The following is a 10,201-nucleotide window of genomic DNA, read 5'->3' as shown; positions in this document are numbered from 1 at the left end:
CTCTCTCTAAAAATAAGAGAGAGAAAGGCAAGGAAGGGAAGGAAGGGGGAAGGAGGGAGGGAAGGAGGGAGGGAAGGAGGGAGGGAGGGAGGGAAGGAAGGGGGAAGGAGGGAGGGAAGGAGGGAGGGAAGGAAGAGGGAAGCAGGGAAGGAGGGAGGGAGGGAAGGAAGGGAAAGGGAGGAAGGAGGGAGGGAAGGAAGAAAGGAAGGGGGAAGGAAGTGGGAAGCGGGGAAGGAAGGGGGAAGGAAGGAAGGAAGGAAAGGGGAAGGAAGGAAGAAAGGAAAGTGGAAGTCTGGAAGTCTTGACAGAAAAAAATCTGGAGGGCTTCCTGATGGAGGTGAGCGTTTCCCAAGCTTCCTGAGCCAGCACCAAGGTGAGGGTGGCCACCACATCAGTGCCCCACCTGTTTCAGGATGTATTTAACATTTTCTTCCCAACTGAGTCCTGTCCTCCCTACTGAGTGTGTTTAAAAACAGCAGCTCTGCTTCCCCGAAAATGGAGAGCCGGTTGCACCTGCCACAAATAGAAGGTGGGTGGTAAAACTCACATGACAGAAACAAAATGCGGTTATTTCATTCTAGCAAGGTGTCGCTGCCCGCCCATGGCTGGGAGCCCGCGGCCTGAAATGGCTTTGCCTAAAAAAAGAGGATTAGTGAGGGTTAGGAAAGGGTCCAACCCCCCTGATTACCCAGCAGAGAGCTTGCCCTTTAAAGCATCAGAAGGAAGGAAAGAGGATGGGAGGGGGCTGGCTGTCTCGCCCTGCCAGCTAATGCTGTTTAGAAACTTGTTTGGACCATCTGAAATCACCACGGGCCCCACCAGGGAGGGGAATCCTGACCTACAGAATGAGGATTTGGTTAAGAAGAGAGGAAAGGGGATCCAGGAGCGGGGTACAGGATAAACAAAGGCTAAGAGGAAGACCTGAAGATGTGCAGCTGGGAGAGATTTTCTTTGATGTTTTAAAACAAGGGGGTTCTGGGGGAAAAGCCAATGAACAAGGAGCTCTGAGTGAGTGGGGACCTGCGGGATCATTTGGGGCTGTCTGGGATGGGGAAGTGTTATCTGGGAGGTCAAGGAGGAAGGCGAGGGAAAGACCAGCAAGGGAAGGAGCCAGGAGGGGGACATTGGTGAGCAGGTGACCGTCATGGGCAACCAGGACTGGATCCTCCTGGATACCGCTGTATGAGGCATGATTGAGAGGTGTCCCAGCGGAGGGGCGAGGGAGCTGGGGTATTAATCCTCCAACACCAGCCAATGCTTGTCTGAGGGCTGCTCCTAGGGGCCAGTCCCTGGCACACGTGAGTCCGGTGCAGTCCTAAGGCCAGAGAGGCCAAAGGGTGGAGGGATGCAGGTGCTGGCAGCTGGGACCCATCTGGGGACATGAGCAGGGACCTGTGGCAGCTGCCTCATCCCCTTTTTACAGACACATCCCCAAGGTCACTCGGCAATGTGAGGGTTTGAACCCAGGCCTCTGTGACATCAGGTTCCTTGCTGCTTCCACATCACCACAGTGGTTGAATCTACTCCCTTAAGAAGTGTCTGAACACAAAGGGTTCCAGGCTCAGATAAGTTTAAGAAGGTACCTCCTTCTTTCCCCAACTCGGAGACTAAGATTTGTATAGTAAAGGCTCTGACAAGTCCTGCAGACAAAAGACACCTGTTGAACAGTTTCCCCGGTGAGCATAAACACAGGCTCTTTTTTATTTCCCTTGTCTTTTGAGATAGGGTCTGGCTCTGCCTCCCAGGCTAGAGTGCAGTGGTGTGATCATGACTCACTGCAGCCTCCACCTTCTGGGCTCAAGCGATCTTCCCACCTCAGCCTTCCAAGTGGCAGGGACTATAGGCACGCACCACCACAACCGGCTAATTTTTGTATTTTTTAGTAGAGATTGGGGTTTCACCATGTTGGCCAGGCTGGCCTCAAACTCCTGACCTCAAGTGATCTGCCCACCTCGGCCTTCCTCTCAAAGTGCTGGGATTATGGGCGTGAGCCATCACGACCGGCCTGGGCCCAGTACCTTTTCTACCCTCTTCACAGCTACAATATGGTGCCAGGCACGTGACGGAAGTCCCATAAGCTCAATTTCCTCAGTGAATAAATGAATGAATGAGTGAGTGCATATCCTCATGCCCACTTTCTGGATGAGAAAGCTGAGGCATGGAGACGTTAGGCTGCCTGGATGCGGAGTTGGGCTTTAGCCACCTGACACCCCAGAACTGAGGCTTTTAATTCTGATAGTGAGCTTCCCAAGTGAGCCAGAGCGTCCGGAGTGAGAGGAGGAGCGGCGGTGAAGGAGTTAACTGCTCCCCCACCACATCCATCAGGCCTCTGTCACTGGGTGCCGAATTCCCGCAGAGTTCCCTCTCCCCTGGCTCACCCCGCCTCCAGGGGGAAGCATATTCGTTTCCATGGCAACCATGCTGTCCGCTGTCGGACTAGGGCTGAGTGACAGCTGCTGGGGCCAGATGAAGTCACTCGCCACCCACACCGGAGTCAGAGGAGCCGGCCCAGACGTGCCAACACCAGAGACAGGCTTGAGGGGTGTACCTTGCCCCCCAGCAAGGCGGAGAGCTGGTCCCGGGGGCAGGGGAAAATCTCCCTGCTGCCCGACATCCCCCACCATGATAACTCCCGTGCCTTGGGGTCTTAAAGACTTTCCTGGCTTTGGGGCTTCTGAGAGAGCTTAGATCTTAGCTGTGTCTGCCTGAGTACCCTGAAGGAGAGATTGCATCTGATCTATTTTGTAACACTCACTCCCGGCACTGAACCCGGAACGCAGTAGGTGCCTAATAAATGCTTAGGAGGCAAGGGAGGGAGGAATGGAGGGAGGGAGGAAGAGAGGATTGCCCCAAGCATTTGAATTCTTACCTAACACCAAAGTTATCTTCCAAATTCCACTTATCAGCCAGCCTTCTCTTATCAGTTAACCAAAAGTTATCAGCCCAGTTAACACCTCGGCTATCATCTTTTGTCAGAGAATTTCAGGACAAGCTGAAAAATGGAGAGCTGAGCCTCCGAAAGCAGGATTCTTGCCTTCGAATCCCTCCTCCTCTTCCTGCCTGCACCCCACCGACTCAGACGAGGCAGAAGGAGCTGACTGGCCAACAGGGAAGGACTGAAAGTGGGGAAGGGGAGGTTCTGAGACTGGAGAGAATTCCAAGGTGAAAAACAAGTGCTCCGTTCTTAAGGAGGCACTTTTCAACACCTGTGGAACTGTCCAAAGGCTGAAAGTATTGCCCTAAGTGATAGTGAGGTCCCCATCACAGGAGGTAACCAAGACAGTCTGTAGAACCATGCCAGGAAAAGCATGATGGAATTGGAGTGGGGGGATCCCAAGACTCCTTTCTTTCTGACTCTATGTTTGGGTGGCAGTTCTAAGACTCTACACCTGGGATTCAGCAGCCTTTCACAAGCTTCCACAGTGCCTCGCGTCTGTGCCGTCATTCCAAGATGCCTTGAATAGTCCTAGGATTCACCAGTTCTGCAAACATGTATTGCCAGGCCCTGTTCTAGGAGCCAGAGACACAATGGGGACCACATAGATAAAATGGGCCAGGCACAGCAGTTCACACCTGTAATCCCAGCACTTTGGGAGGCTGAGGTGGGCGGATCACTTGAGGTTAGGAATTTGAGATCAGGCCTGACCAACATGATGAAACCCTGTCTCTATTGAAAAAAAAAAAAAAGCAAAAATTAGCCAGGTGTGTTGGTGGGCGCCTGTATTCCCGGCTACTTGGGAGGCTGAGGCAGGAGAATCGTTTGAAGCTGGGAGGCAGAGGTTGTGGTGAGCCAAGATTGTGCCACTGCACTGCAGCCTGGGTGACAGAACAAGGCTGAGAAGAAAGAGAAAGAAAGAAAGAGAAGGAAAGAAGGAAAGAGAGGAGGAGAAAAAGAAGAAAAGAAAGAGAGAGAGGAAGGGAGGGAGGGAGGAAGAAAGAGAGGAAGGAGGGAGGGAGGGAAGGAAGGAAGGAAGGAAGGAAGGAAGGAAGGAAAGAAGGGGATGCAACCATCTCCCTCACAGGGAGGACTGCTGGCCCCTGCAGAGGGTGGGTGAGAAGGCCAAACCCTGCGGTTTCGGTTCCTCTCCCGGCCCGAGGGATGTGGCGCTGTCCGTGGTGCTGACAGGCGGGGGTAGGAGCGGCTTGAAGGAGGGTGGAGCATCTCCCGTCCCCGGCTAGCAGCTCCTTGGTAGGGAGCCTGCACCGTCCACACGCAGGGCTGTGAAATTCGGGGCTTTCAGGAATTTGCATGGATCTTTCACAGAACCGCCTCTCTGGCCCCGAGCTTGGTGGCTCCTGCTAGCAGGAGCCTCTCCGTCTGGGGAGGCTGGCCTCCCAAATCCCACCTGGCCCCAAATTCTGCCTACCCACGTGAGAATTCAAGGGATCCTGGGTTGTTGGGGTAACAGACCCCAACAGTTCTCTCAGTCTCTCTGTCTCCTTGTCTCCTCTGCAGCTGTCTTTGTCTCTGCCTCTGTTCTCTTTATTTCTGTTTTTCTCTGTGGGTCTCTGGCTCTTCCCGTCTCTGTGTGCTCCTGTCTCTCTGTGTATCTGTCTCCCTGTGTCTATCTACCTCTGTCTTGTCTCTATTTCTGTCTTTGTCTCTCTTCTCTGTATTCCTTTGTCTCTGCCTATCTATGATTTCTATTTGTCTCTGTGTCTGTCTCTGTCCACCCCATTTCTATCTCTGTTTGTCTCTGTCTCTGCCCATCTCTCCATTCTCTTTCCCTCCATTTCTATCTGTCTCTGCCTTCCTTCCTTCCTTCTTTCCTTCCTTCCTTCCTTCTTTCCCTCCCTCCCTCCCTTCCTTCCTTCCTTTCTGTCTCTCTCTTTCCTTTTTTTTGAGACGGAATCTCGCTCCGTAGCCCAGGCTGAAGTGCAGTGGCGTGATCTCGGCTCAACACAACCTCCGCCTCCCAGATCCCAGTTCAAGAGATTCTCCTGCGTCAGCCTCCCGTGTAGCTGGGATCACAAGCACGCGCCACCACGCCCAGCTAATTTTCGTATTTTTAGTAGAGACAGGGCTTCACCATGTTGGCCAGGCTGGTCTCGAACTCCTGATGTCGTGATTCACCCGCCTCGGGCTCCCACAGTGCTGGATTGCAGGTGTGAGCCACCACGCCTGGCCAGCCTGTCTTTCTATGTCTCTTCTGTTTCTCTCTGTGTGTCTCTGTCTCTTTGTCTCTTTCTGACTCTCTGTGTGTCTCTGTGTCTCCTCCCAGCTCTCTCTCTCCCTCCGCACCACTCTAAAAGCCACAAACGCTTCTGGCAGCCCTGTGAAGAGCCCAACTTTCTCCAGCCCCCTGGAGAGAGGGGATATGAATCGAAGACCTCAGCCTCTCACCCAGCCTGCACTCACCACTTACAAGCAACAGCGTTTTCGGGCATAAATGGTCACCGAGCCCAACTCCTGCCCCAGTCCGCCTCTGCCTCCCATCACCCTTGTCCCCATCCACACAGTGATGAGATTGATGGGTGACCTCTCACTGTCTCTCTGATTCCCAAGGGCCGCTCTCTGCTCCACACCTAAAAACAAACCTCATTATCCCCAAACACCTGGAAGCAGGAACATGAGGGGTGTGAATAATTTATTTTGTGAGTCATTTTAATATTTTATCATAATTGCGAGGAGTCGTTTGGTTTTTCGTAGCTGTTTGGGTGTCATTAAGACAGAGCCAGGATGGGTCCTGCCACCAGGGCATCTTGGAATCTGTCGAGGTCCCCAAGGGGACACGTGGCTGGGGGCCAGGAGGAAGGAGGAAGGCAGCCTCAAGGCATATCCAGGGTGACCGAGTGCCACTTAGTGATCGGTAAGCTGTAACTGGGCCAAGACTGGCCGGGCTCCGTGGCTTACGCCTGTAATTTCAGCACTTTGGGAGGCAAAGGTGGGTGAATCCCGAGGTCAGCAGTTCGAGACCAGCCTGCCCAACATGGTGAAACCCTCTCTCTACTAAAAATACGAAAAAATTAGCTGGGCATTGTGGCGGGCGCCTGTAATCCCAGCTACTTGGGAGGCTGAGGCAGGAGAATCGCTTGACCGGGGAGGTGGAGGTTGCAGTGAGCAGAGATTGGCCACTGCACTCCAGCCTGGTGACAGACTGGCGCTCACACTCAAAAAAAAAAAAAAAAAAAAAAGGCCAAGACTGCAGCTCTGTCTCAGCCCTGTTTTCATTCATTCATTCGTGCACTCATTCAAATTCTCTCCCAGTGTCCTTACTGCACTTAAATCAAGCTCAAACCCCCCACCATGGCCTAAAAGACAGCCCCAGGCTGGGTGCAATGACTCATGCCTGTCATCCCAACACTTTGGGAGGCTGAGATGGGAGGACTGATTAAGCCCAGGAGTTCAAGACCAGCTTTAGCAACATAGTAAGACCCCTCTCTCTACAAAAAATACAAACATTAGCTTGGCGTGGTGGTGCACACCTGTAGTCCCAGCTACTAGGGAGGCTGAGGTGAAAGGATCACTTGAACCTGGGAGATCAAGGCCACAGTGAGCCATGATTGCACCACTTCACTCCAGCCTGGGTGACAGAGCAAAACCTTGTCTCTGAAAATAAATAAGGCTGGGTGAGGTGGCTCATGCCTGTAATCCCGGCACTTTGGGAGGTGGAGGTGGGCGGATCATGAGGTCAGGGGATCAAGACCATCCTGGCCAACATAGTGAAACCCTGTCTCTACCAAAAATACAAAAAATTAGATGGGTGTGGTGATACAGGCCTGTAGTCCCAGCTACTCAGGAGGCTAAGGCAGGAGAATCGCCTGAACCTGGAAGATGGAGGTTGCAGTGAGCCAAGATCTCACCACTGCACTCCAGCCTGGGTGACACAGCAAGACTGTCTCAAAATTAGTAAGTAAGCAAATAAATAAATAAAATTATTAAGAAAAAAAAAAAAAGGCTGGGCACGGTGGCTTACATCTATAATCCCAGCACTTTGGGAGGCCGAGACGGGTGGATCACGAGGTCAAGAGATCGAGACCATCCTGGTCAACATGGTGAAACCCCGTCTCTACTAAAAATACAAAAATTAGCTGGGCATGGTGGCGCACACCTGTAGTCCCAGCTACTCAGGAGGCTAAGGCAGGAGAATTGCTTAAACCGAGGAGACGGAGGTTGTGGTGAGCCGAGATCGCACCATTGCACTCCAGCCTGAGTAACAAGAGCGAAACTCCGTCTCAAAAAAAAAAAAAAGTCTGGGCATGGTGGCTGATACCTGTAATCCCAGCACTCTGGGAGGCCAAGGCAGGTGGATCACTTGAGCCCAGGAGTTCAAGACCAGATAAGCAAAATGGTAAATCCCATCTGTATCAGAAATACAAAAATTTAGGCAGGCATGGTGTCACGTGCCTGTGGTTCCAGCTACTCAGGAGGCTGAAGCGGGAGGATCACTTGAGATTGGGAGATGGAGGCTGCAGTGAGCTATGACTGCACCACTGCCTGAGTGGCAAAGCAAGACCCCATCTCTAAAAATAAATACAGTTATAAAAAAATAAGGCCGGGCGCAGTAGTGCACGCCTGTAATCGCAGCACTTTGGGAGGTCAAGGCGGGCAGATCGCAAGGTCAAGAGATCGAGACCATCCTGGCCAACATGGTGAAACTCCATCTCTACTAAAAATACAAAAATTAGCTGGGGTGTGGTGGCATGCACCTGCGGTCCTGCTACTTGGGAGGCTGAGGCAGGAGAATCGTTTGAACCTGGGAGGTGGAGGTTGCAGTGAGCCAAGGTTGCGCTACTAAACTCCAGCCTGGTGACAGAGTGAGACTCCATCTCAAAAACTAAATAAATGAAAACAAAAGACCCCCTCTCCCTTCAAACTCCAGCCCCTTCCAGCCTTCACCTCCTCTCCTATGCCCCATTTCTGCTCCGTCCTTGCCACTCCTCCAAACACAAGCACCTTCCCATTCCCAGGCCCTTGCATTTACAGCCCCCTTCTTCCAGCATGCCCTGCCCTGGGCTCCTCCCGTGATGAGCTCCTTCTTATCCTTCAAGCCTCAGCTCACACGTCGCCTCCCAGATCTCACAGTGGTAGGATTCAGAGAGGGGGCGTGGGGTAGGAGGGTGTGCTTGGCAGGGAGCTCTGTGTGGGCAAGGACTCGCTGCCAAGACGGTTGAGACTGAATCAGCTGAATATGAGGATGGGCAGGTGGAGAGGTGGGTGGGGCTGGGAAAACCGGGTTGAGGGAGAAGATGCCTGGAAGAGGAAGAAGAAAAAAAAAAAAAAAAGGCTAGGGGCTGGGTTCCAGAGGGCCTTAAAGATGAGGATGAATAATCTGGGCTCCATGCGGGAAGGACGGACTTGGGAGCCATTCCTTATTTCTTCATGGAGCTGGGTCACGCACCACCTTCGCTGTTCATTCCCCTGATGGTGGACTCCACACTGTCTCAAGTCCCTCCATGCTCACAAGCCCAATTCTAGCCAGCCATCTGGGCCATTTGTTCCCACTAGAGAACCTCATACGACCCACACTGATGTGGCAGAAAACGTCTGGCATCCATTTAAAAAAGCGATACCCCACTTACCACAATGTGGAGTTGTCTTGGGCTGTATGGATTGCATTTCCCAGATGCCCCTGCAGTAGATATGATCATGTGACATGTTCTGACCAATGGGATATGGGTGAAAAGGATAAGTTTTATTCCCAAGTCAAATTATAAATGTGGTGACCGGTGACTTAAAACCACACAAAATTGCTGGGTGCGGTGGCTCACGCCTGTAAGCCCAGCACTTTGGGAGGCTGAGGCGGGTGGATCACCTGAGGTCAGGAGTTTGAGCCCAGCCTGGCCAACATGGTAAAACCCCATCTCTACTAAAAATACAAAAATTAGCCAGGTGTAATTGTGCACACTTGTAATCCCAGCTACTCAGGGGGCTGAGGCAGGCGAATTGCTTGAACCTGGGATGTGGAGTTTGCAGTGAGCCAAGATTGCACCACTGCACTCCAGCCTAGGCAACAGAGTGAGTCTCAAAAATAAATAAATAAATAAATATTTAAATTTAAAAAATTAAAAATTATTATCCTAGAGTTCTGGAGATCAGAATTCTAAAATGCGGAAGGTTGTGTTTGCTCTGAAGACTCTAGGGCAGAAGCTGTTTCCTGGTCTTTTCCAGGTTGTAGGGGCTGATCACATTCCTAGGTTCACAGTCTCACATCCCTCTGACCTCGGCTCTGGCTCTGCTCTTTAATGCTCCTGCTTTCCTCTTATAAGGACTCCTGTGATGACACTGGGTTCACCTGGATTCTCCAAGCTACTCTCCCCATCTCAAGGTCTATAATTTAATCACACCTGCAAAATCTCTTTTGCCTTGTAAGGTAATAAATTCACAGTTGTAAGAATTAGTTATGTATTCTAGAATACCTGTTCCTTATCAGATATAGAATTTGCAAATATTTTCTTCCGTCTTTGAGTTGTCTATTCACTGTCTTGATGGTGTCCTTTGAAACACAGGATTTTTTAATTTTGCTGAAGTTCTATTTATCTGATATTTCTTTGGTTGTTTGCACTTTTGGTGTCATGTCTAAGAAACTATTGCCAGTGCCAAGATCATGAAACTTCTTCGTTTTCTTCCAAGAGTTTTATCATTTTAGTTCTTACATTTAAGTCTATGATGCATTTGAGTTAATTTATGTGCTTGGTGTGAGGTAGGGATTCAACTTCATCCTTTTGCATGTAGATATTCAGTTGTCCTGTCGTCATTTGTTGAAAAGATTGTATGTTTCTCCATTCGATTGTTTTGGCCCTTGTCGAAAAGCAATTGACTATAAAAGTGAGGGTTTATTTCTAGATTCTCAATTTTCTACCACCGATCTTTAAGTCTATCATCACACCAGTACACCATTGTCTTAATTATTTTATCTGTGCTGTAAGTTTTCTAATGAGAAAGTGTAAGTCCTCCAATTTCACTATTTTGTTTCAAGATTATTTTGGATACTCTAAGTGCCTTGAAATTCCATATACATTTTAGAATTACCTTACCAATTTCTAAAAAAAAAAAAAAGCTGAGATTTTAATATAGATTTTGTTGAATCTACAGATCAATTCGGGAGTATTAACAATATTACATTTTCTAATCCATGAATATGAGAGGTCTTTATTTAGGTCTCACATTTCTTTCAACAATATTTTATAGTGCGCAGAGTATAAATTTTGCACTTTTTGGTTAAATTTACTCCTAAGTATTTTATTCTTTTTGATGCTA

This window comes from Cebus imitator, unplaced genomic scaffold, assembly GCF_001604975.1.
Source record: "Cebus imitator isolate Cc_AM_T3 unplaced genomic scaffold, Cebus_imitator-1.0 Scaffold53, whole genome shotgun sequence".
In the NCBI taxonomy this organism is placed as follows: domain Eukaryota; kingdom Metazoa; phylum Chordata; class Mammalia; order Primates; family Cebidae; genus Cebus; species Cebus imitator.
Note: the sequence above shows the minus strand (reverse complement) of the source record.